The sequence below is a fragment of the Phodopus roborovskii genome, unplaced genomic scaffold, assembly GCF_943737965.1.
Source record: "Phodopus roborovskii unplaced genomic scaffold, PHOROB, whole genome shotgun sequence".
Lineage (NCBI taxonomy): Eukaryota > Metazoa > Chordata > Mammalia > Rodentia > Cricetidae > Phodopus > Phodopus roborovskii.
The window spans coordinates 823,092-848,319 of record NW_026126483.1 but is presented as its reverse complement, the minus strand read 5'-3'; the positions used below and the strand labels follow the sequence as shown (position 1 = coordinate 848,319).

General features: G+C 42.2%; 12 non-coding genes across 12 annotated transcripts; 9 read left to right on the top strand and 3 right to left on the bottom strand.

Annotated features, from left to right (window-relative positions):
* The first annotated feature begins 1,992 nt into the window (after positions 1-1,992).
* Positions 1,993-2,064, top strand: Trnaw-cca (transfer RNA tryptophan (anticodon CCA)). The gene has a single exon. It is a non-coding gene; the product is annotated as a tRNA-Trp (tRNA).
* A 1,841-nt stretch (positions 2,065-3,905) lies between these two features.
* On the top strand, positions 3,906-3,977 carry Trnam-cau (transfer RNA methionine (anticodon CAU)). Its single transcript has one exon. It is a non-coding gene; the product is annotated as a tRNA-Met (tRNA).
* Positions 3,978-4,326: 349 nt separating this feature from the next.
* Trnar-acg (transfer RNA arginine (anticodon ACG)) lies at positions 4,327-4,399 on the bottom strand. Its single transcript has one exon. It is a non-coding gene; the product is annotated as a tRNA-Arg (tRNA).
* A 347-nt stretch (positions 4,400-4,746) lies between these two features.
* On the bottom strand, positions 4,747-4,828 carry Trnas-aga (transfer RNA serine (anticodon AGA)). The gene has a single exon. It is a non-coding gene; the product is annotated as a tRNA-Ser (tRNA).
* A 3,474-nt stretch (positions 4,829-8,302) lies between these two features.
* On the bottom strand, positions 8,303-8,375 carry Trnar-ucg (transfer RNA arginine (anticodon UCG)). The gene has a single exon. It is a non-coding gene; the product is annotated as a tRNA-Arg (tRNA).
* A 2,707-nt stretch (positions 8,376-11,082) lies between these two features.
* Positions 11,083-11,154, top strand: Trnaw-cca (transfer RNA tryptophan (anticodon CCA)). Its single transcript has one exon. It is a non-coding gene; the product is annotated as a tRNA-Trp (tRNA).
* A 6,607-nt stretch (positions 11,155-17,761) lies between these two features.
* Trnag-gcc (transfer RNA glycine (anticodon GCC)) lies at positions 17,762-17,832 on the top strand. Its single transcript has one exon. It is a non-coding gene; the product is annotated as a tRNA-Gly (tRNA).
* Positions 17,833-18,179: 347 nt separating this feature from the next.
* Positions 18,180-18,251, top strand: Trnam-cau (transfer RNA methionine (anticodon CAU)). Its single transcript has one exon. It is a non-coding gene; the product is annotated as a tRNA-Met (tRNA).
* A 364-nt stretch (positions 18,252-18,615) lies between these two features.
* On the top strand, positions 18,616-18,697 carry Trnas-uga (transfer RNA serine (anticodon UGA)). The gene has a single exon. It is a non-coding gene; the product is annotated as a tRNA-Ser (tRNA).
* A 700-nt stretch (positions 18,698-19,397) lies between these two features.
* On the top strand, positions 19,398-19,469 carry Trnaq-uug (transfer RNA glutamine (anticodon UUG)). The gene has a single exon. It is a non-coding gene; the product is annotated as a tRNA-Gln (tRNA).
* Positions 19,470-19,951: 482 nt separating this feature from the next.
* On the top strand, positions 19,952-20,023 carry Trnaq-uug (transfer RNA glutamine (anticodon UUG)). Its single transcript has one exon. It is a non-coding gene; the product is annotated as a tRNA-Gln (tRNA).
* A 2,089-nt stretch (positions 20,024-22,112) lies between these two features.
* Positions 22,113-22,194, top strand: Trnas-gcu (transfer RNA serine (anticodon GCU)). Its single transcript has one exon. It is a non-coding gene; the product is annotated as a tRNA-Ser (tRNA).
* Positions 22,195-25,228: the final 3,034 nt, after the last annotated feature.

The window sequence follows — 25,228 nt, the reverse complement described above, 5'->3', positions numbered from 1 at the left end:
TCAAGTTGAGAGTTCTCTTCTTGTCCTGCTGATTTTCAAATGGTTTTCATTCACACTCTTCATCTGCCACACCTCCCTATGCAGCAGTTCTGGAAAAGCCAGAACCCCTTGCCCTGCTGCTTCTAAAACAGGTTGGAGAGATGCTTCTGATACTGGGACACAGCGGGTAGGTGTGCCTTTAAGACACCTTTTTCTAGCCTGGAATCTGGAGTCTTCTTTTTTAAAGGAGTTAGATATTAAATATTTTCTACTTCCGTATGGTGTGGCTATAGATGAACCTGGATATGACTGTGGCAAGAAAACTTTTTGTGTGGGCCGGGGAGATTAGTTCAGTTAGTAAAGTACCATTCTTGCCATGCAAGAATGAAGACCTGATTTAGATCTTTAGAACCCAAATCAAAAGCCAGGCTCTGTGACACATGCTTATAAATCCAGTGCTGGGGAGATGGAGAAAGGGGGATTGCTGGAGTTCAAAGGCCAGCCGCCTCAGCTTACTTAGTGATCTCCCAGCAATGAGAGACCCTGCCTCACAATAAGGTAAACCATGCTTGAGGAACAAATGACACCTTAGATCCTCTTCATACCTCTACACACACACACACACACACACACACACTCACACACACACACAAACTCTAACAAACTCATGCTCATACAAACAACCCCTTATATATGGGCAATAAAATTTCATGTAATTTGTCATGGAGCAGCATTCTTGTAATTCATGGTCAACCATTTGAAACGTAAAATATGAATGATTAGAAAAACAAACAAACAAACCAAAAAGAGGCTATGTGCAGCCCTTCCACAGAGTTTGTAGACATCTGAGACCTTTTTAGAAACAACGTAAAAATTTCACATACATACTTTTTTTTTTTTTTCAAACAAATGTAACTTTTGCTGGATGTGGTGGTTCACACACATAATATTAGCACTTGGGAGGCAGGAGGATTACTGCAAATTGGAATTCAAGGTCAGCCTGGATTACAGTGCGAGACTTTTAGCTGTCTATGGCCAATTTCATGTTTCGACAGACCTCACAGACTTGTGAAGACTTGATGTAATTGTATGATGACACATCAACATTCAGAGAAACACACTTGACATATAGTACCCGTGTTGTTCATTTTTTTTCTGTTGCTGTGATAAAACCCCACGAGCAAAGCAACTTACAGAAGAACAAGTTTATTTTGGTTGAGAGTTCCAGGAGATTAGAGTCCGTAATGGTGAGGACAGCAGGGCAGCAGGCAGCCAGGACTGGATGCTGAGCGGTCACATTTTAAAAAGCAAACATAGAACAGAAGGAGCAAAATCGAAGGGGGGGGGGGGGCAAGGCTATGAAATCTCCAGGTGACATCTTTCAGCAAGGATGCGCCATCTCCCCAACGAATGCCACCAACTCGGAACCAAGTATTCCAACACCCAATAATATTCAAAACTTCACCGTATCTCATAACATTTGTTTCTTTTGTTGATACTGTTGCGGAGAACCGCTATTTATTTCTGGTTGGAGGTCGAGGGGCGGGGGGCGGGGGGAGGTAGAGAAGGAGGAAATTTTCGGCTTCTGCAGCTTTCCTTGGCAGGCCCTTTGACCAGCCTCGGCCTGTGCGGGAATCCCTCCCTGCCTGATTTAGGCAGACGCGTTTGTTTTACCCGGGTCCAGTACAGAGGTGGGATCTGGAAGGCGGTCAGGGTCTGATACCCGTAGGTTCCACGTCCGACAAGGAACAGACGTGCAGACAGAAGCTGTTGTTACTTTGCAGGAATGGTGGATGCTGCACGGTTGATACACCACGTGAAGTCTTTTTCACTGAGCCGCCGGCGAGAATCCACAGTCTCCTTTATAAAGTTCAGAGCCTGCCCTGTTAGTGTCCCTTAGAGAGGAGAGGAAGGAACTTGTCAAAACTACTACTGGTCCCAAGGCCTCCTGAAGAATTCTGGAAGCTAATTGCGTAGGTCTGATTAGATCGTAATTATGCGGGGTCCTAGGGAGACCTCGTGGCGCAACGGTAGCGCGTCTGACTCCAGATCAGAAGGTTGCGTGTTCAAATCACGTCGGGGTCATCTGTTTTACAAGGCACCTTTATGTGAAAGAGCTGTAGGAAACTTCCCTCCTTGCTTTCACCCAGTTTAGATTCCGATAGTGAGTTCTTAAGGAGGCAGGTTGTCCCTTCGTTACGCGCCTACGCGCGGTGTCACTGTTTTAACCCCACATGGCTACTCTCTTTGCGTCCCTCTCCTATCTCAGCCACTGGCTTTTCTAGGTGCTTTGAATGTGTGATCAAGTTCTTGTCGCCTCGAGTTACCTTTTCCGTACCAAGATGTCACAGGATCACTGCGATCTTTCCATCTCCCCCAAAAAGTAGGATGGAGTTATTTCATTTCTAGAGGCAGGTAACCTGAACGCAGTTAGGCCGTCCAGTTCTGGGAATGAACCATTAAAACTTGTAAGCGATAGATTCCATGTCCCCCGCGCCCCGTCTCAAATAAATCTGCATATTTAAATAATACAAATGTGCCAGTACTTATTCTTCCAAGGCGTTAGAGCCTCCAACAGAGCACCAGCACGTTTATTTCTTCAGATTTTTAATTACTTTGTATTGATGACTTTTAAAACTGGGAATTCGGTCTATCAGCAGATACTATAAACGAGGTAGGACACTCAAAGATTTGTGTGTGTGTGTGTGTGTGTGTGTGTGTGTGTGTGTGTGTGTGTGTGTGTGATTTCTCCGCGTATCCCTGGCTACCCTGGAACTCTCTGTGTAGACCAAACTTTCCTCGAACTAGGCTTCCCTTCCTTTCCCTTCCTCTCCCTCTTCTCCTCTTCCCTTCCCTTTCCCTCTTCCCCTCTTCCCTTCTCTCCTTCTTTCCCTCCCGCCCTCTCTTCCTCCCTCCCCTTCTCTTTTTCCTTTCTTTTTTTAAAAAGATATATTATTTTCTGTGTATGAATATCTGCATGTATGTATAATACCACGTGCCCACGGAAATCAAGTGAAGATGTTGAATCCCTTGGACCTGAAGTCCAGATGTTTATGAGTTGATGTAGTTATGTAGGTACTGGAAATTATACACTTAGTCCTCTCAACTTATGTTGAACCCTAATTCCGGGATCCTGATGGGCCGGTGGAAGAGCCCCGCGACACAAACACCAAAACCAGGAGATGCAACAAGCAAGAGGTGTTTATTGGACGAGTGCACTCAGGTGACAGCAATCTCGGGAAAGCTGAACACCCCTCAGAGGGTCCAGGCCCTTTTTAAAGAGTGCAAAGCGGCATACATGCATAGGGCACCAGGTGATTAATTACAAAGTACAAAGTATAATGTCATGTTTGAGTGATCACCCAGGTGTGACCTATTCTTCTTTAAAGGAAAAACAACGGAATAACTAGGAGAGACCCCAGTCTGTCCGCTGGTCAGGCATGACCCGGCCAGGACCGTTCATCTGGAACCATCTGTTCCAGGGTTGGTGCCCATTTCCTTGATGCGGGCCACGACGTGGGAGAGACTTCAGTTATTTCACAGGAGATTGATGATTCAGTTAACAGCTCTATTTAACAGAATCAGCCTAGCATGACCACTAGCCCCCTCACCATGGTAACTTTCTTGTTTTCATAATTTCTGTTTTCTTCTCCCATGTCAATGTCCATGCTTTATGATTTTCTATGTTCTGCTTGCAAGAATTATTCTCCTGCTCCTTTCTTACATCCTTGCTCTGCAAGCTAAAATCTTTCAACCAGACTCACTTTTTCAATTTGCAATAGTTGTTTTAGTGTTCTTGATTCATGGGCATTTGGGAAAGACCATGTATCATGTAACAATTTACAAAAGATTAAAAAAAAGGCCAAACAAACAGAACCCTCATGAGTGGATAAATGCAAAATACTTGCTACAGAATGTCACACGGGAGCAGAGTGGCGCAGCGGAAGCGTGCTGGGCCCATAACCCAGAGGTCGATGGATCGAAACCATCCTCTGCTATGAGTTTTTAGACCCGAGATAGAGATGCCTTACCGGTTATGTAGGGACCCACATAGTATGTAAAGAAGTCATTTAGATTCCTTTTCATCTGAGCACATCTCTGGGTGTAACAGAGAATACTAATTTCTGTAGATGACATTTGGTCGAAGATCTTAAAGGCTGGAGTGTGAGTCATAGCCATCTGCTGCAAGTAGAGACAAGTTAGTGACATTATCTTAAGGAAAAACATGTATAAAATAATAGTGGCATAGTTAACTTATAGCCTGTATTTTGTAAAGCGAAGTTACTAAAATATAAAAACAAGTATATAAGTCCAATGAAGAAAGTTGTGTTAAAACTAAGGGACCACCGAGCCAGCCAGGAGTCGAACCTGGAATCTTCTGATCCGTAGTCAGACGCGTTATCCATTGCGCCACTGGCCCACCCATGGGCATTTCTCTTTTGAGAAAAAGGAAGTAAAGGGTTTATCGTGAAGCTCTGAAGATTAACTTGAGAAGTATGTATTCTTTAACTTCATCTAAAGAAGGCGCGGAGCTAAACGAATTAAATCTTACTGGTGACTTTAAATTAATCTACTTTTGTTAAATTTCTTCTTGAGAAAAGCATTTTAAAGTTACTTGTTAAATACCAAGCAGGGAGTGTATATATGTAACAAAGAATTTCTTGATTTAAAATAGTAGCATATTTATATACCCATTACAGACAAAATCTCAGAGAAAGGACTAGTTATTCTCTTTAAGCAGTGGTGGATATCACAAAAGCCCACTTCCGTAGTCGGCAGGATTCGAACCTGCGCGGGGAGACCCCAATGGATTTCTAGTCCATCGCCTTAACCACTCGGCCACGACTACAAGTACTGTCTTATAGTTTCAATTTGCTACATTTTAAAATATTGACTACCCATCTGGCCTTACTGAAGGTTTATTAGTTGAATTAGATGCCTATCATTGGGATTGAAGAACACTCAACTAAGTGGATGTGTTTAGATGGGAAGTTAAAGAATGTTGTTTGCTCACAAGTTTTGACTTGTAGGCAATTTTTTTTCTCACACATTCCAGAAACTTTAAATGTCACATATTTTGTGTCTGACACAGGTGTTTTTTTTTTTCCCCCAGATATTCACATCTACAACCAGTTAGTTCAGTGCTAGATAATAGAATAAAAGTTTGATAACCATTAGCTGCCATTAAAATTAGTGTTTAAAAATTCCATCGAAATATTTTCAGGTATACTGAATGAAGTTAGGAAATATTACTCATGGTCAAATCCTCTTCATTATGAGGGATCTTCTCCCGTAGGATGAAGTGGGATGGTATCTGATATTCTGCAGGTAATAAATTAGAAGTACAAAAACCATCCCCAGTTAGAAGTACAAAAAACATCCCCAGTGACAGGGCAGAACTCCACAAACTTCACTACCATGGCCTGTGTGTCTGCATGCATTAGTGAGAAAACAAGGACTTCTGGGTTCCATTCATAGGTGTAAAACCACTGCACATGTTTTCATGTTGGATTGAAAATCAGTACTCTCCGACCGACCGGCCTCTTTCCTATGCTCCAGAATATTTCGGTGTCCTAGTTATTCCTTTTTGCTTGTCTTCTCTCAGTCCCCCAAACAACACCCTCTACCTCCACATGCTTCGTCCTCCCAGGTGTGCCTACCTATAAACCCCCCCCCCCGGGGGTGTGTGTGTGTGTGCTAAAGTAAGGTAACTGAATTTGGGACTAACCTTGGCTACATCATTAGAGGTTAGCCTAAGCTATATAGTAATACCCTATCTCAAAGGCATCTAAAAATGCAAACAAAGATGGCCACAACTTTGAAGACATTTTAGCATATACAGTTATAGGGCAGTGATGGCTCCGCAGATAAAGACTTGCCATCAAGTCTGAGCACCTGAGTGTGATCTCTAGGGTCCATGTGGTGGAAAGACAGAACCAACTCCTGAAAGTTGTCCTCTGTCTCCACAAGGGCACTGCAGGACACGCCCTGCCCCCACTAAATACATAAATCTAATTAAAAGATTAAATGACATGAATAGTGCAGTGTCTCTAGTAGCTGAGGAACACATGCTAAATCCCAACTACAAAGGTCTTGTGTGATCCCTACGGTCACTCTAGACCCCAAGATGCCACGAAGACAGGTTTCAATTATAAATTTACATTTTGTTGTTGTTGTTGTTGTTAAGCTCTGAAGCATGCGTGGTGTTTTGATAAATAATTGTAGAGTGAATCATACTTAAGCTCAGATCTGAATGATGTGTAAGGCTGAGCCAACCTGGAAGTGATGAAGTTGTTTCCTAGAGTTAAATCCCACGGAACATGGATGGCAACCGTGGAAGAAAGCTTTGCCTAGAGGAAAGATTGCTTTGCGGGGAGCAACAATGAGAAAACACACTGGAGATACCATGGGTTGTGCGTTATGTCTGCAGGACTAGTTCAGCTTGATGGGAAAACACACAGCTGATTGTATTTCCATCTAGAGCTGACTGGAAAGAAAGCCCTGGAGGCTATGACCTTTAACCTTTAGCCCCACCTAAGATTTTCTGCTCCTCCCCAGATCACTTGTGAGACTAGAGATTTGTCCTTCCTCAAGCAGCAAACATTTCCTTACCCTGATCCTTGCTCTGTCTGTTTACAGCCACATGTTCATCCTTTGGGCCCTGTTTGTAAGTAGCATTTAAAAACGACAAACAAACAAACAACAACAAAACAGCAGCAACAACAACAAAACAAACAAACAACAAAAAACCTTCAAACCTCAAACAGAACAAAACAAAAACCCCTGAGACAGGATCCTGCTATGTATCCCAGAATGGCCTCCAATTTGGAATCTTCCTGCCTCTGAGGGCTGGGATTACAGGTGTGGGCAATCACACTTGAAAGACCCCCACTATGCTTATTGCCTGTTTAAATTGCTCTTGCTAATTTGCCAAGGTCAAGTTATGAGAAAAGTACAGGAGGGAACCAGGTGCTGCTCTCATCCAATGCAAACCAGATATCTGTGGTCTGCAGCTTGGACCAAAGCAAGGTCAGAAGGACAGTGTCCAGTATGCTGAGATAGTCATAACTGAATTCTTTGTATTCTTTGTGCCCAACCCGAATAACCAACTGTCCTTGGTTAACTACAACTGCTACATTTAGATGAAACAATGAAATCCCTGTAACCATGCTTCTGCTTCTGTAAGCCTGCTTCTTGCCACCCCAACCCTATATAAACTGCCTGAGTTTTAACCTCAGCACGCTCAGTCCCCCGAAAGACTGAAGCGTCCACAGGTACCTGTGTAAACAATAAATAACCTCTTGCACTTGCATCCAGTGGTCTGGTCTCGTCTCTTGGGGGCAAGGGCCTTCCCCCTGACAGGCTCCAAACTCTTGGAGTCTCTTGGGGGTCTTTCACACTTAGCCGAATTTTTATTATGATGTTTTTCATCATATAAAGAAGATGAAAAGAGGGATTTATCTGCATATTCATCATCACCTGCAGTCAATATGTAACTGTTTATTATTAGTTTCATCTATTTTTTAATACCACTAAAACAATTAGGTGACATATGATCAAATATATAAACATGAATCACATAAACATATTGACACAGTCACTATGCACTCGTCCAGCTGATGACAATGAAGCAATCTCTTAAAAGTATCTAATAATATTTGGTTCTTATTTAAATTTCTCTCCCTCTCTGCGATCATGTGAAAACTCAGTAGTCCTTGCTTGCCTGAAACTGTTTGTATAGACCACGTGATCTTTAAACTTGTAATGACGCCACTGCCTCTTGCTCCTGAGTGTTTGGATGTGGTCCAAGTTGGTTCCTTGCGCTTGATAATGGCTACTTCGGTATCTTACTTTGGCGAAGTCTCCCAGATTTTTGTTTTGTTGTTTTGTTCTCATATAGACTTTTCTCTGGGAGGCAGAGGTAGGTGGATCTCTTAAATTTGAGGTCAGCGTAGTCTGCAGAGTGAGTTTCAGGACAACCAGGACTACACAGACTACACTGAGAAACCCCGTCTCGAAAAACAACAACAAAAATAAACAAACCAAAAGACTTTTCTAAGAGTGAAACTCAATTGTATTTCAGAATATGTCACATTCGATATTTCATTTTCCCTTGTGGAAGCATTTTTTTTTTTTTTTTTTTTTTTTTATTCTTACTTTCTTTAAACTGGAAATCTAGATCTCTTTGACTTTGGTGCTTAGATTCAGATTATGCATTTGATTTTCTTTGTGCTTAGCCAGTACTAACTTTATGTCAGGAAGCAGTTGTCTATTGGCCTAGTATGTGTCGAAATTTTAGATGGAAAAAAGAAACTGTGTCTTACAACCACGAAGGGATTCGAACCCTCAATCTTCTGATCCGAAGTCAGACGCCTTATCCATTAGGCCACGTGGTCCCACATGAGGGCTCTGCTTCTCAAGTCTTACTGGAAACAATCTGTTCCTTTCGTGACTTGGGATTGCGGCATTGTTGCCACAAATTCTTTGGTAAAACAAGTTTACATTTAATAACGTGGCGTTCCACCCAGAAACTGCTGCGGATAGGAATTTGTTGATTCAGTCGTAGATAATAGTTTTGTGGGTTTTGTTTATCTGTTTGTTTTAATCATTCGATCGGAAGCAAGGATAACAGCTGGGAGTGAAGGAGGGAGGGAGGGGAGACACTGCGGTTCAGACCCTGGACCCACCGTTACCTAGCGGTGTTTCCAGGACAAGAATCCACCTTGTTCTTTCCACAGACCACATTCAAACAGAGCTACAGAAGAGATTCAGGAGTGGAGATCAGAAATCTTATACTCCGGACGGCCGATGGAGCAGCAACACCGAACTGTCTGTCGGTCGGGCCTGAGAAGGCCCCACTCCAGCTTGAGGCTGAAACAGGTGAAGGCGGTGGGATTTGTACAGCTCGCCGCTCCTCTTCCTTCCTGTCGACCCTGGACTGGGCTGAGGCGGCCTACGGGTGATCCTCCGTGTCCCCCCAATGCGCAAACAAAACAAACAAAAAGAAATTCCTCTTGTTTGATACTGCACCCTGCAGTATTCATTATGGCAGCCCTAGGTGACTAATAATTTGTCTTTATCCGTCCTAGAAGCCCAGACGTTATGTCCCCCTCTCTCTTCACCCCTACCTCTTTTTCTTTCCCATCCTCCCCACAGGGTCTCACGCTGCAGACTGGGATAATTAGAATTCATTATGTAAGACCCTCAGAATGAGGAATCTTCCAGGTTCGGTCGATACCCCAAGAACTCAATGTCCAGTCCAGTTGCTGCAAAACGCAAGAGGCTTTAATGAACAGGAAACGTTTGCGCAAACGGGCTCCTCCAGCACACAGGCTAGAGAGAAGCCCCCTCCCCTGGGCCCAGGTGTTTTTAAAGGCAAACCCACAAGTTTAGGGAGGGGGGGTGGGACCCTCTGTCCATTGAGTACGTGACCCTTGGAGGCCGGATGGTCTGCTATTAGGGTCAGCAGACCTTAGGGCCTCAGGTGTGTTAATTAATCTTGTCTGGGCAAACCAGAGTTACAGCTATCTCTTGACCCTATTTACCACCTGTTGACTCACAGGAAAGGAGGGGCAGTGTGAATTCTTCTTATCTCAGGGCCTTGTGAGAGGAAGCTAGCAAATTCCAAGGAACAGATATTGGTTTCTAGGTTAGTCCATCATTAACATTACTTTTTAGGTCTTTCAATTACATAGCCCTGCCTCAAACTAGAAGTTTATCTTCTTAATAGTTTTTATCTATCTATCTATCTATCTTGCTGGTTACTCTTTCTAAGACTTATTCCAGCTGTGAAGAGAGAAGACCAAGTCTCAGATCTAACTTCGGGGATTGGCTTTGAAGATATTAGAGGGCTGAGGAGCAAGGAAAAGTGAATGGGTCAAACTATATCAGCAGTTATCGTTGCCCTTTCAGAGCTGCGTGTACGCAACTAAAAGCAACTAAGAACAGTTGCCATGGAGAGGTTTATTTGAGAATAAGGAACAAAGGGATTGTTCAGATTTTTTTTTCTTCTTCTTGCTTTTCAGGAGTAAAATATTAGTCATGATGTCAGAGGCCTGGAGTTCCAACACTGGATCTGCAGGGGGAGGCCAGGAGTTTTCAGGTACTTGGTAAACTTGAGGCAAGGGTGGACCAGCCAAGACCCTTCCCGAAAACTAATGAAAAACAGAGAAAGAAATAACTAAAAAACACATCCATATTAACAATGGGGATCCTCAAACTTTTCCCGGTGGCTCATCTGAAGGTTTGATTAAAACACATATTTCTGGCTCATTTTCAGATTCAGCAGCAGGAAATTTTCATTTTTCTTAATTTCCAGCTGCAGGAGGGTTCCAGCTTGTAACTCCAGCATCTGGTAGGCTAAGGCAGGAAGATGGCTGCCCAATTCGAGGCAAGACCCTATCTTAAAATCCCTAGTAATAGGCTCTCGGGCACTCAAGCTCAAGCAGCCGGCTACTTTGCTGCGGGATACACTCCTGTGCTCCTTGCATAAAAGTCAAGACACACACACACACACACACACACACACACACACACACACACACACACCAATCCCAGGAACAGCAACAATAATAGATCCGTGTTGCGGATCCTGATTTCTAAGACCCACGGAATTGAGGGCTGTCTCAGTAGGCTATTTTGCTTGGAGTTATGGATGTGAACTGAACGAGCCGTGTAGGCACTATGAGTGCCAGGAAGTCGGTGGACTCTGATCCGGAGGCGAGGTTTTGGGGCCACTACTTTGAGGCCTGCCTTCGCGTGGGGCATTGCAAAGCTTTGGAGCAGTGCAAATCTAAAAGTCTGGTCTAGGGGAGGAAGAGACGTTTCTTGGTCCTGTTTGCTGCGAATCTAAGCTTCACACAACCAATATTTTCCTGAAAAGTAGGAAGTTTCAGCAAATGAGAAGACCATATGTAAGGAGCGAGCGCGTTTGGGGGTTAAGGTTAAATCACGTAAGTTATTTTTCACTCGAAGCCTTAATGAAGTTGTGCACTGTAAAGACACAATGGATCAAACTTGAAAAATAACAAAGAATTATTTTAGCACAGGAAAGGTGGTCAATTCAAGATCCTTACATTAGCCTGAAAAAAGACAGGTAGCTGTGACCTCGTGGCGCAACGGTAGCGCGTCTGACTCCAGATCAGAAGGTTGCGTGTTCAAATCACGTCGGGGTCAAGTGTTTTGGTCAGGGTAGGTAGGGCGGCTAAAAGAGTCCATGTTTAATTAGCTACCTGTTGCATGAGGGTTGTGCAAACAAAACAAAACAAAACAAAAACAAAAAAAACAAAAAAAAAAAAAAAAAAAAAAAAAAAAGGTGAGATTTCTTCTGTCTTGCCTGGTCTTACCGAGTTCCAGCTTTTGCTACTTATTCTGTTTGTAGAGAACAAAATAAAAGTAAATGTAGCGATTCACAAGATGGAGCACACGTGCTCAATGTCCTGACATGAGAACGAATTGACCGCTAGCTAGCAACTGGGTAATCAGTTAGGCCTGGGAGCCGGCTGCAGCAGCAATCAGGAGTGGGAACCCAAAAGTCTCCAAGGGCGGAATAAACCTCTATGCTGGCTAATATGTCAGCTTGACACGAGCTAGAGTTATCTGAAAGGAGGGACCCTCAACTGAGAAAATGTTTCCGTAAGATCTGGCTGCAGGGCATTTCATTTTGATCCATGAGGGAAGGCTGAGCCCATTGTGGGTGGTGTCATCCCTAGAAAGGTGATCCTGGGTCTATAAAAAAGCAGGCTTGAGGAGCAAGCCGATAAGCAGCACCCTCATTGGCTTCCATGTTCCTGCCCTCTGTGAGTTCCTGTCCTGACTTCCTTCAATGATAGACTACAATGTGGAAGAAGCCCCATAAACACTTTCCTCCTCAACTAGCTTTTTGGGCATGTTTTTTTCATGCCCAATTAGCAACAATAGAAACCCTAGCTAAGACAACTCTGGAAGGTTATAAAAATCCAAGTTCCAGGCAGCTGAGCAGGAGGTAGTCCTCAGCTGTGCCTCAACTCAAGATTCAAGGATACTAGCAACGCCAGAGCTTTCTGTAGACTGCGCCTCACGCCAGGATCTCTGCTTCTGGTTAGTCGCTTTCATCGCGCCCAAGAAAAGACAACTGTAGAACCAGCGCCCTCTCTATTAACTGCCTCTCCTACCAGTGGATGTAGAGGTGGTGGCCTGCTGTGCCCTGGGCTATTGGATTTGGGATTTGGGTTTATATAGCCAAAACAAAACAAAATAAAAATGCAAAAAAAAAAAAAATCAAAACCAAAAAAGCTCTAAAAGACTAGGGTTTTACAGGTGTTGGGGGAATTTCCAGAGGAATTTTGATTTCATAGGAACTTAGCTGAACAGTTTAAAATTATTTGGCAGAACATCTTCTCAGGGTGTATTCAAAGTGCGAGTCATGTTTTAGAGGGTAGGGATCACGTCAAATCCCAGAAACAGGTTAATACACCATCAACTTTAATTTTACAACAAACAGAAATGAACTTGCTCTGACCGGATAACAAAATGGCTTCCATCCTTAGGATGGAGCCAGGCTGGGTGTGGGTAAACTCTGCCTCCAATTATCAGATCACCAAGGGCTGGATTGCCAGGTTATTCGATTCATTTGCTGTATATTGCCCCACCCCCTTTGTGTGAACAATAAACGGAGCATGTGAAAATCTGCCTGTCTGTGATGTTCAAATCATAAGCATATAGACATGAATCTAATCAGTTATCTTCCGAGTTTTTCTCTTGCTCAATTAAGTCAGTATCTCTATTATGCTTGCTTTAAAATTAAGATTGTTTTATCAGACAAGTTAATCCTGTGAACATTTGTGGAGCCACTGTGGTGTTTTAATATTTTGCTTTCCTTGTGTATTTGTTTGTTTTTTCGAGACAGGGTTTCTTTGTGTGGCTTTGGAGCTTGTCCCGGGACTCTGCAGACCAGGATGGCCTTGAACTCACAGAGAGCCTGCCTCTGTCTCTTGAGTGTGTGCCACTACTCAGCTGCGTTATGCTTTTTGAGGTAGTCTATCCACAATCATGACTTTTTTACAAATATAAAATGAACTTGTTTTTTTGTTTGTTTATTTGTTTTGTTTTGTTTTTAAAGACAGAGTGTCTCTGTGTAGCCCTGGCTGTCCTGGAACTCACTCTGTAAACCAGGGAGAAATCACAACAGTAACAGATGACCGCCAGCAGGTTCTGTCCCAAGGATGCCTCTGGATGCTCTCTGTCTCTAACCAGGAAGCAAGAGAGATTCTGCTGGGGTCCAGACCCCAGACCTCGTTCCCCCAGGTCATGTCCACACCTGTCCCCATCCCGATGGGTGTGGTCAGTGCAACAAGTGTTGGTGATGTGTATATCTCATTACAGTAGCCATTGCAGAGATACCCAAAACTATCTAAGAGAACATGTTTGAGACCCTTAGAATGGCTGAGTTGTTACATGAAGCAGAAGCAGGCAAATCTTTGTGAGGTCTTGGCCAGTCTGTCTACTTGTGAGTTCCAGAGCAGCCATGGCTATACTGCAAAATCCTGTCTCAAATCAAAACCAACAACAAAACAAATAAACAAAGACTAAAAAAGAAACTTGGAAGATGTGAGAAGTCATTATTTTATAGGTACCATTGTCCATCAATCAGATTACATAGAATGTTTCTTGTGAACAACTAATGACTCTACCTAATACTAACAGCATATACCTGTTGGTAGGAGATTAAGCAATATTTTAAGTTGTCTGTTTTTTTGTGTGAATTATTACCTATATTTTTCAGATATGTGAGATAAAGTCTTTTCTTGAATAGTAGAAAATATAATTTATGTTAAAAAAATAAATGCTGAGCAGATAATTTATGCTATTTTCCTAGAAAAATCTATTACACCCAGGGTTTCAGCTGTACAGTGTGGGGGGGGAGCCACTATCCACTTGGTGATTAGGATAAAATATGGTGTTTACAAGAATAAGTCCATATTCCACCCAGGTATAACCCAGCGCTGTAAGAGTGATGACAGCCTCTGGCTGACAAAGGGAGTATCAGAATGCTGGAGTCAGGCCCGGGTTCAGGGAATGTGCACCAAAACAAGGCTTGGTATAAACAATCAGACATACTTGATTTCAGAACAAGGGGGTGAGTGGAAAGGCTGAAGGATGTACATACAGATTGCAGTCTAGATAAAGGTTTGTATATGGCAAATGGCACTACAGAAAAGAATGGTTCTCTAACTCAGAAAGGAGCAGTGAGAATTTCAGTTGCTGCTGTTGTATTTTGAAGCACAGTGCAGAAGAACACCTAAGGATTAACAATTAAAAACAAACAAACAAACTTGGCAGTTCCTTAGGCTTCACTGTAACTTGAATGCAATTTCTCTCCACCATATGTTGTTTTCCTCTGATGTTGTTAAGGTGCAGTTGTTTTGGACGTTTGTTAAAAATGGGAGGACAGGGGTCCAGAGAGATGGCTCAGCAGTTGAGGGTGGCTGTTGCTCAGTGCTCACTTAGGAAGACTGGAGTTAAGTTTCCAACACCCTTATCAGTCAGTTCACAACTGCCTGTAACCTCAGTTCCAGAGCACCTGACACTTCTGACCATTTGTGTGCCCTTACACACAAGCAAATAATTAACCTTTAAAAACCTGGCAGGATAGATTCTATTCGGGTGACTGTAGTAGAGAAAGAGGTGGCAGCATACAGCTGACCTCAACTCCATATGGCAAGGACAGCTGAGGGTTTATAGACAGTGGCTGGGTGAGGGCAGGGAGGACAAAGGTGGAAAGTACAGAGAGGAGGGTCATAGGGATGGGATGGTCCTCACTAGTTGGCATGGTTTGGCAGAATTCTTAACTAAAAGTGGGCTGGGCAAGGCAAGGTTGAGGCCACCATGCCAGAGAACTCAGGAAGGCTGACTGGTGTGGTCAGTGAGGGAACCCTGCGTCTGCTGAGCTGCTGGAACCTCTTTGCATTGGTTCCTCATTCTGGAGAAGTTCATGGCCAGAGGATCAAGGTGGCATGACCTATGGCTATGAAGATTCTAGATTTGGAGGTGGGCAGGCAAAGCTGAGACATGGTATCATGGACCCAGCTAGACTAAGCTTGAAGTATAGTGAAGGATGAATTTGAACCTCTGACTCTTTTGCCTCAGGGTAACAGGCATTGAGCATTGACTACCATAAGCAGCATTTTCATTTTATATATTCCCCTGCAAACTAAGACATGACATTATTTACTTATTGGCTTTTTTGTTTGTCTTTGAGACAGGGTTTCTCTGTGTCACCTTGGCAGTCCCAGAGCACTCTGTAGACCAGGCTGGATTCACAATCGAGTTAGAATGGGAAATGAAACTCAAATGCTGAACTCAAAAACAAACCAAACAAATCAAAAATTAACAAAAAAAATCAACCCTCCCCAAAACCTGCCCTCCCAAACTGAGTTTAAACAAAGCAGAATTGCACACACAACAAATTTACACTGGTGAGTCACATTGAGGGAAAATTAAAGTGACATTTACAGAAGTGTCCAATCTCCAAACTGTTAAGTCTCAAACCCTGGGACAAATGGCTGAGGTGACTACTTAACATATCCAGGCTGACTCTGGCCTGGCTGCCAAGTTCTCCTTGCATCCCTCAGTCACAGGGCCCTCATGACCTGCATACAGGTTTCATAACCTAAACTTCTCCAACCCAGGGCCTGGGCTGCCCTTCCCCCACCAGCCCTTGTCTATGCAATCCAACCATTTTGGTTACCCTGTCCAATATGGGCCTCCTGGCTTCTGCACCTTGTTCCCTGCTCTTGGTTAGCCTTGCCTTTCTTTCCTTTTATTTCTTTTCTTTTTTTCCATTCACAAATATGAACTCCTTTTCTAGGGTTTAGGCCTCAACTAATCAGCAGAGCAAAGCCAGTAACATTGTTACTTGAAGTAACTAGGCTCCAGGGACAGATGTTTCAGTTAAAAATTACAAACAGTTTTCAGGTGTTTAAAAAAATCAAAATGTTTCTGGGCAGTGGTGGTGCATGCCTTTAATCCCAGAAAGAGCCAGATCTTTGAGTTTGAGACAAAAATTCAGACCAGAAAATAGGTTTTAGTTTCCAGAAGGTGAAGGAGGGTCTTTTAGAGTCAAGGTGAGATTTTGTTTTAATTAAAAACAAAAACAAACAAACAAAAACTATTGCTGGGATAGATCATCAGAAAAAAAGCAGTCAAGGAGGAAGGCTTCATTCTAGCCCAGAGATGTCAGTGATCATTCCGTCATGCTGAAGAAGACATGATTGGCAGGTGAAGCAGCTGATAAAAGAGCAGAAAGTGGTGAATTCATGCGTTTAGCTTTCTTTCTCCTTATTCAGTCCAGAACCCAAAACCAAGGAATGTTTCCATCCTCAGTAAGGGCAGGCCTTTCTAATCTAGATAATCTCTCGCAGACATTCCTAGAAGCCTGCCTATTCGGTGATTACAGGTCCTGCCAGCTTGGTAGTCATTTTTAATCACAGAGGATTTGAGGCAGGGTCTGTACATACAATTTAGGCCAGTTTTGAACTGAGGGCTTCTTGATAGCTAAGACTTACCTAGAACTCCTCATTTGCTGCCTTCACCCCCCCAGGTGATGTGATTATAGGATTGCCCCAAACACATTCAGCTACATGTATTTTAATTTCATTGTAAGACAGCTATGAGTATCTAGCTACCGGTTTTCTCATAAATTTAATTTCTAAGTTTTTCTTTACATTTTGTGGTAGCCGGTATTGAATGTGAGGATTGAAAATACCCAGGTGGTTTCTTTTCCATATTAACATGAGTTTACTTCCCAATCTAGCATTCCATTATCCAGATATTTGCTCAAGAACCAAGATGTTGCAAATAAGTGCTTTTCTATTCTAAGATTCCCTTGGAAATGCCCGCCAGAATCTCGGTGGAAGGCTCTGAAAGACGGCTTTGCATTCAGCCTTTGGGGGGACTGGTTATAAAAAATATTTTGTTTAACGTGTCCGGTAACAGGTTTCTATCCAAGAGTCAAATGATAAATTAACTGACTCTCCTGTCTCTGTCTCTTTTGTCCGTGGTCCGTAATTCCCCCCGCCCCGCCTCCCCAGAGATTTCCAGATTTACAGACAGTCTCTTACTACGTAACTCTGGCCAGTCTAAAACTGCTATGTTAACCAGGGGTGGATTAAGGTGTGGGACTCAGGGGTCTGGGGTGGATATGGAATGGAATTCATAGAGATTTGTCTGTCTCTGCCTCCTCGGTGCTGGGATCGCAGGTAAGTCACCTCATTCAGGTTGATTTTAAATGCTTTTTTTCTTTAAAATGTTTTTATTTTAAATTGTTTTTAATCGAGCACCATTTAAACTCCCTTTGAAATCAGCTCTGTATTCCAAATGTCAGAGATAATTAATTAAGAACAAGTTAGGTAATTTGATTAAATTCGAGATGTTTCTCGTATTACATCTAGGACTTAGAGAAACATGGTTACAGCTCCAGCTGTTCCTTTTCAGAAAGCCTGTAAGAAACTCTTAGTTTGTTGTTTGGGTTTCTTGCTTTTTCTTTTCTTTCTTTTTTTTTCCCCCTCCAAAGCAATCTACCACAGCTTCTAGAAATATCCTTCCACCCTTGCAAGGCACCACAACTCTATTCTGAAGACTTGATTAAGACCAGATGGGCCAGACGAAGTCGGCTTTCGTTCAATTTCATACAGACTTTCAGAGTCCATTTCTTTCAAGTAATAAAAAATTTCGTACTTAAAGGTTGACACGACAGAATAGATATATATATAAAAGAATAAAAGTTAGAGGAGTTTGTATAGTTGCATTGGTGGTTCAGTGGTAGAATTCTCGCCTGCCACGCGGGAGGCCCGGGTTCGATTCCCGGCCAATGCAAGTGCAGACTTTTTGACAGTTTCGTTAAAACTGTCATCACACGAACACAGACACACAGTCCAAAACTTGAGTTTAGCGAGCTCAAATCTTTTGAAAGCTAGATATTTAAAAATTTGACACTCAGTATGCTTTTGGTTTTCTAACTGGAAACAAATGTTAACGAGCTCCTGAGCTCCTTCTGACTACAGTGGGAAGAACTCTTAACTGGGAAGCACAATCGTGTAGAGATATCTGACGTTTGTTGTCTTGTTCCACAGTTAACAAATGGTCAAAAAACAAAACGGAAATAACATTTTTTTTGTCTTCAGTAAAGCCTTGAAAGACGACACCCCCACTTTCCTTCGGTGAGCAGAGTGGCGCAGCGGAAGCGTGCTGGGCCCATAACCCAGAGGTCGATGGATCGAAACCATCCTCTGCTAGACGTTTTGAAAAAAAAAAACAGGTCATTATCCGAATAGACTTTTGAGCACCGAACTGGAGATAAAAGAGTCATACAGGTAAATGTAAATAACAAATTTCTTTGCGTCTGGCAGAGTCTGCGGTTCAGCTTCCTAGATTCAGGGTCACCTTGGCCTTAACCTCAGCACGGTAGGTCCTGAGGACGCCCCGTACACATCAGAAGGCTACAATTCCTGCGTGCCGCTCTTCAATCGCAGTCTCTTTTAGCACAATGTAAAGTCTTCTAGTCCTGTTATTTCTTTGACTTAAAATTGTTTCAAAAGAATTGATACAACAGGAGAATTACTTCTTTTGGGAATATATCCCACTGGCTGTTATGTTCTTGTAGTCGTGGCCGAGTGGTTAAGGCGATGGACTTGAAATCCATTGGGGACTCCCCGCGCAGGTTCGAATCCTGCCGACTACGAGCGTTAGTTTTCTTTACGAGTATTAAAAATCTGTTCCTACCAATTCTGTAAACACTGGAACTATCTCAGTTTTCTGTGGCTGGAAACAGCGTTCTCCTCCAATTCCATTTTCTTCTCTTGAATTTAACAAGACGCAAAGCTAGTATAAATTTGATTTTGAAATCAGATTCTCGTCTGAACTCCAAAACCTCTTCTTCATTCACCTAACTTACCCTTGGTCGTAGAAGACCTTGGGCACACGCCGCTCAATGCTGCTATTCTACTCCAGAGTGTATTTAAAGTTTTGAAATTAATATTTCAAACAAATTGCCAGTTTGGCGGGACTCTAGATTGTTTCAGAGGACACTCTTCTGAATCAAAATACCAGACAATTTTCAAAACTTTTTTTTTTGGCCTAAATTTTATTTAAAACAACAACAGCAGCAACAAACAAAAACAAACAAAAATCACCAAACTCTATTGCTATTGAAAATGCCCAGGCTTTCTAATGCATACAGATATTGCTGTCGTAGAAAAAAATAAATTACAGTGCAGCAAGTTTCAAGTCTGGCAAATATACAGTTCTCATTTCCCAAGGAGCAGCTATACTCATAAATTATTTTCTAGCAGTACAGGAACAAACTACAAATTCAAACCATGAAAAGATGAAACCAGTCTCCACACTCTCAGAGTAAATCTGCCACAGTATGGGACGTTCTAGGCCCCATGGTGTAATGGTTAGCACTCTGGACTTTGAATCCAGCGATCCGAGTTCAAATCTCGGTGGGACCTGATTGTAATTTTAGTGCGGTTTCTCTCACAATTTAATGACTGTGCAACACATTCTTATCAAATTTAGACCGACCCCACACCTCCGTAAGTTAAAACTTCAGTATGTTTTCTCAGCTCATCCAAAGTCCCGTCCAAGCTGCAAAAACAAATGCTGTTTTTCTACAACTGGTCTATTTTATCATGTGAGATAAACTAAGAATCCACATGTCTCCCCATCCCCCCCCTTCTTGGAAACTCTGGTTACCCTAATCAGGCAAAATTTTGTGAAAACATGAGGATTAGGGATACGCCTTGTTTATTTGGGAGTTGACTGAATTTCTATGTAAATGACTCAATACTGTTTGAACTTCATTTGATTTTATACGTGAACCTGTCTGAGGTAAGCTTGTTATGGATAAAAATGCAATTTAAATTTTCATTGTGATTAAAATATTTTTATATATACCTTAGGTAGTTCATTAAGGATTTCCTGTGTTATGTGTGGCCCCATGGTGTAATGGTTAGCACTCTGGACTTTGAATCCAGCGATCCGAGTTCAAATCTCGGTGGGACCTCTCTCACATTTTGAGTTACTTCCTGGATTTTCCTATTTCTTCCAATGAGTGAGTCTGCTTTCCTTACACTCCTTCTGGACTATAATTTCCTTACACTCTTTCTGGACTATATGCAAACCATATGTTTGTTTAGGGAACTGTATTTTCTTACAACCAATATTTTGTTTGGAACCTCTTCAAAATATATTTTCGAATGAAAAAAGAAATTGTAGCAACAAGCTTCTGCGTGTGAGGATTATATGGTACAGCGGTTATTAGGCTAGATTTTGAAATGTGACCCGTCTATGTCACATCTTTCCTACCTGTGTCCCACATCCGGAATCATCCATTAGTTCACCTTCAGAATCTACACACCTAGGTGCAAGTGCTTCCGTCTTTTAAGTTTCAGTTTCTCCATTTCCTCGAGGTTGCCCAAAGTGAATGTGTCATTTACTCTGTCTTGGGAAGGTTTGGCCTTCACAGTGTGCCTCTTAGAGCTTTTCTTGTTGGGACACCATCCAAGCACCTATACTCATGGGCTGACTTTATTTAGAAGATTGGCTGTCTATTAAGGGTGCTTGCCCGTCTTTTAGTAATTATCCAATTCAAGGGACTCAGGATATAATGTCTAGCATCTGGACTTTCAGCCTCAGTGGATATGTCTGTTTTGGTGTTCTTGCTTTTAATTTTCACCGAAACCAGGAATATACCTGTTGTGCATAAATAGATAGGGCCTAAGACGTTATACTTCCTCTTCCTCCTGGGCAAAGGAAGCCCTAGTCCCATCTCTATTTATTCTGCATTAGGTCATGTTAAACACACACATTTTTTTTTTTTTTGAATAATGATTTTAGGTATAGATAAAAAAAAAAAAAAAAAACCAAAAAACAAAAAACGTATTCTCTGGTGTCCAGAGACAGGTGTGACTGACTGTTCATTGGTCCTGGATGTCAGGACCTAGCCTGACACTCACAGCTGGGGCCTAGTTACATAGGTTCAAAGACAAGCCTTAGGCCCCAGCTGTGAGAACCTATGTAACTTCACAGTTGTCTTCGCAGCACACTGACCTTTCTGATTTCAATGAAGTGAGGTAGAAACTTGGCCAAACAACACCAAAACTTCATTTCTTGACTAAGCATGGATGATTAAACAGTCACGGAATATTTCTTGACAACTAATAAAGAGAGATCACAGGTTTTACATACTTCTCCATTTTACCTTCTAAATCAAATGTATTTAGATACATAAGCACCATTATTTTTTAAATGAAGCAATTTCTTCTCTTAGCGTATCAGTTACAAAATTTTAGTGATTAGGTATCTGAACACTTTCAATGAAGAATGAAGCACCTTTCTTGTATCTTCCCCCTTATCACAAATCCCACACACAAATGATAAAGAGCCCTTTACGCCACCATGTTGCCTAGTCTTCCAAGGTTCCCCATGATATGTGTTCTTCCTACTTGCAGAGCAACAAATCCAATGTATCCGACTGAAATTGTGCTCCTGGTGATTTTTGCCTGATTTGGTTTAGTGTAGAAATAAATAACAATACGAAACATATCAAATGGCAGTACCAAATGGCCAGTTTTGTCCGTTTTCTCTATAAAATGACAAATGGCAGTACCAAATGGCCACTTTTGTCCGTTTTCTCTATAAAATGAACAAAACATAGTCCTGTCACACACACACTTGCAATTCTGTGTTTCAAAGACTACAGTCTACTGTCTGATATTAAGAACCAATCATCATTTAGCTGAATACCCCAGCTCTTCACTCATATCCTACCCCACCTGGGCTCCTCGGAGTTGAGTATTAAACGGAGAGTCACCATAGTCTGTGGCTTCGTTCAGATCCACTTCTTCACAGAAATTTATTTCTTGTTTTCCTTTTATCAAACTAAGGGGGTCTATTTACAGTCAGCAAACGCTCTGGTTTCATTAATGATATATGCGATATGATAAAGATTGGAAATTGAAACAATCTAATTAAGAAGCCAAATAAAACTAATAGATCACCCCAAACCCCCAAACCAAACAACGCCAACACATCCCTCAATCAAAAAAGAAGACACACCATACTATCTATCTTAAGTACCTCACAACAGGCGTGACGAGGTGGCCGAGTGGTTAAGGCGATGGACTGCTAATCCATTGTGCTCTGCACGCGTGGGTTCGAATCCCATCCTCGTCGTTTAGGTCTCTCGCTGATTTGTGGGCTAGAGATTTTAGTACTGAAGATCAGAAGTCCATTTTGAATCTGCAAGTTTTTCTTTCAAAAACGACACTGGAACTCTTGTTCTTCGCATTTCTCTCTTCTCCCGTCGTCTCCATGTAATTCTGTCTTGCTCAAGTTCACGTTTTTGAGACTTCAGGTATGTTTGTACCAGCTAATGTATGCTCCCTCGACCATCAATTGTTTCCTGATTGACTTTGCCTTTCAGGAGCGGTTTCCTTCCCACCCTGTTTCTGGGCATGAGGTTTCTTCTACTGGCAGCTTCTGATCTCCTCTGGCAAAAACAAAAAGAAAAAAAAGCCAAGCAACCACCACCAACAACAAAAACTTGTGAGATTCTGACCAGTGATAGTCCCCTGCCTTGAATTTACTCAGACAGAAAGCATTGTAGTATTTTAATTGGAGATCTTCTCAGGCATTCCAGCCAGTCTCTCCCCATCTTGCTACACTTACATCTTAATTTTAGTACACCATTCCAGAAAAACCACCACTTACCAGCAAAAGATTGCCCACCCATAATAGAAACACGAAATTGATGGGGCCACTAACCAAGATGGTCTCTGAAAGTTTTCTCTTTGTCATTTGTCTCTTTTGCAGATACGGACATTGAGGCAGAGTTGCTTTAGAGCCATCAGCTGAAGTGCACACGTCTTTCCAACAAGTTCCAATGGACTGGTCAGGTTCCCAGGGGCTTTCAGAGCTCTCTTTGTCCTGGTTGATTTTGGAAATGAATGCGTAAGGGGTGACTGTTCTGATTGGGGGCAAGTCTAGAGGCAGTTCGATGTCAGGAACACCTGAGCAGTTACATCCTGGCCTCTACCTGCACTTTACATAGAGAATGAGGCATGATGGAACATGCCTCTTTTCTCTTTACCTTTTACACAAATCAAACATACAACGGATATTTATGAAATAAACGCTTATAGTCATTGCATGTGGGTGTGTGTGCATTCATGTGTTATTGGGGGGACTGAAGGGATTAAAACTTTCTCTAGGTGGAATATATCCAGTGTTGTCACTCTTATAGCAATACCTGAGTGATGGCTTGTTTTAATGGCACCTAAGTGTGTTGTAATGTTAGAAAGCATGGAGCCTTTCATCATGATTGAAAAAAATCAAAGAGAAAAGCCAGGCACAGTAGTGAATACCTGTTATCCCAGTACTGATGGGTGGTTCGAAGTACAAGAGCATTCTTGGCTACATAAGCAATTCCAGGCCAGCCCAGGCTATGTAAGAGAGAGAGAGAGAGGGAGAGGAAGGGAGGTGGGGGGAAGGGGAAAGAAAGGAAGGAACAGGAACAAACTGATTTTGAGGAAACAAGTAGAAGATGTTTCAACTTATCTAAGAAGGGTTGATTTAGAGAATAGAGTGGACGAGGTAGGTAAAACCCTTAGACCTCAGGCCCTGTAGGCCACCACTCCCCCATCCCTTTGTGATGGTCCATTTGTGCCTTTAGGACTGTACCTGCTTTCATTTCTAATAAACCTTGCTTGCTACAACTCCATGTTTGTGCTTGGATTCTTAAAGCAATAACCGAATATAGCCTGAGCAATAGCAGCAGCCATTAGCCTTTCAGTAGAGGACTGAATATCTGAATTTGGGCTCTGAAGATCCACACAAGCACTTCTGCTCCTAAGTGGACACTTTTGAGTGCTTACAGAGTCAGGACATAGCATTCAATATATACAACGAACCATGTCTGAATCATTTGTTTCTCATTTTCTTTCTTTTGGTATTGCTGGGTATTGGGCTCTGTGCTTCATTCAATGATGGGTAAGTGCTTTACTACTGAGAGAAATGCCAAAATCCTAAATTATTTCTGAAAGTAGATATGAGTTTGGCATTTGCCTGCTCAAAAGTGAATTTAACTCTTGGAGTGAATATAAACTAGAAATGTTTTTTTCCACAAGGCCATTGTCAATTTTCCTCAGAAGTTTAGCACTTGGCTTCATAGCTAGCCCTCATAATCCCAGCACTGGGGAGGGTGAGGCAGGAGGATCACCTTGAGTCCCAAGCTAGCCTTGACATTACATATCCTTTTAAATATAGAGATTGCACTGCTTATTTCATTTTATTTAGAAGGTTTCACTCTTTAGACTAAAGGAGACTTTATACAAAAGCAAAGCCATAATAAAGATTAGAAATAAATTATTCCACACTGGTGGCAGCTCACGCCTTAAATCCCAGCATTTGGGTGGCAAAGGCAGGTGAATCTCTGTGAGTTCCAAGGCCAGCCTGGTCCTGGAACTCACATTATAGACCAGCCTGGCCTTAAAACTCACAGAGATAATACAAGTCCCAAGGCAGACAGGTCTACACAGAGAAACCCTGTCTCAAAACAAAACAAAACAAAAACCAAACCAAAAAACCTATCAAGAGTGACAGCGGGACACATGAAGTAAAGCATACTCAGGGGCCTGCTTCTATGGTTTGTCTATAAAGGATACAGGACAAGTGGTGTAGATCAGATGAAATTCTGAGTGAATGTGTCATTGACAAGTATATGGCTGTGTTAAAGACCCCAACACCACAGATCCATAGGAATGGCAAAACCTTTTCCTGGTCCAAATACTAGTGTTAACAAAGGACTGCCCTTTAGCTAGTACCACTGCACTGAAGGAACTAACAACTACCCCTTCCTTCTCCTGGATGTTTATAGACTAAGACTGCTTCCCTATAGAGAGCTCTTAACCAGATAAACCTGACTCCTTGTTCAGTTGAATACAACAAATCCATGGAACTTCCTGATTGCTGTTGGTGCGTCTTCATCGGAGTGTAGCTTTTCTGTATGCATGTCCATTGTTTTTTCTCCCCATAATGGATCCAGTTAGGTCAATCCCTAAAATGTGCTGGTCATTGCAATATGCAAATATTTATTGGCTGTAGGAATATGTAATGCAGTACTGCTTATAACCATAACTATTAGTAACATAATGGATAAGAGATTGGTCTTTCTCTCTCACACAATTCTATCCACAAGTAGAAAACTATC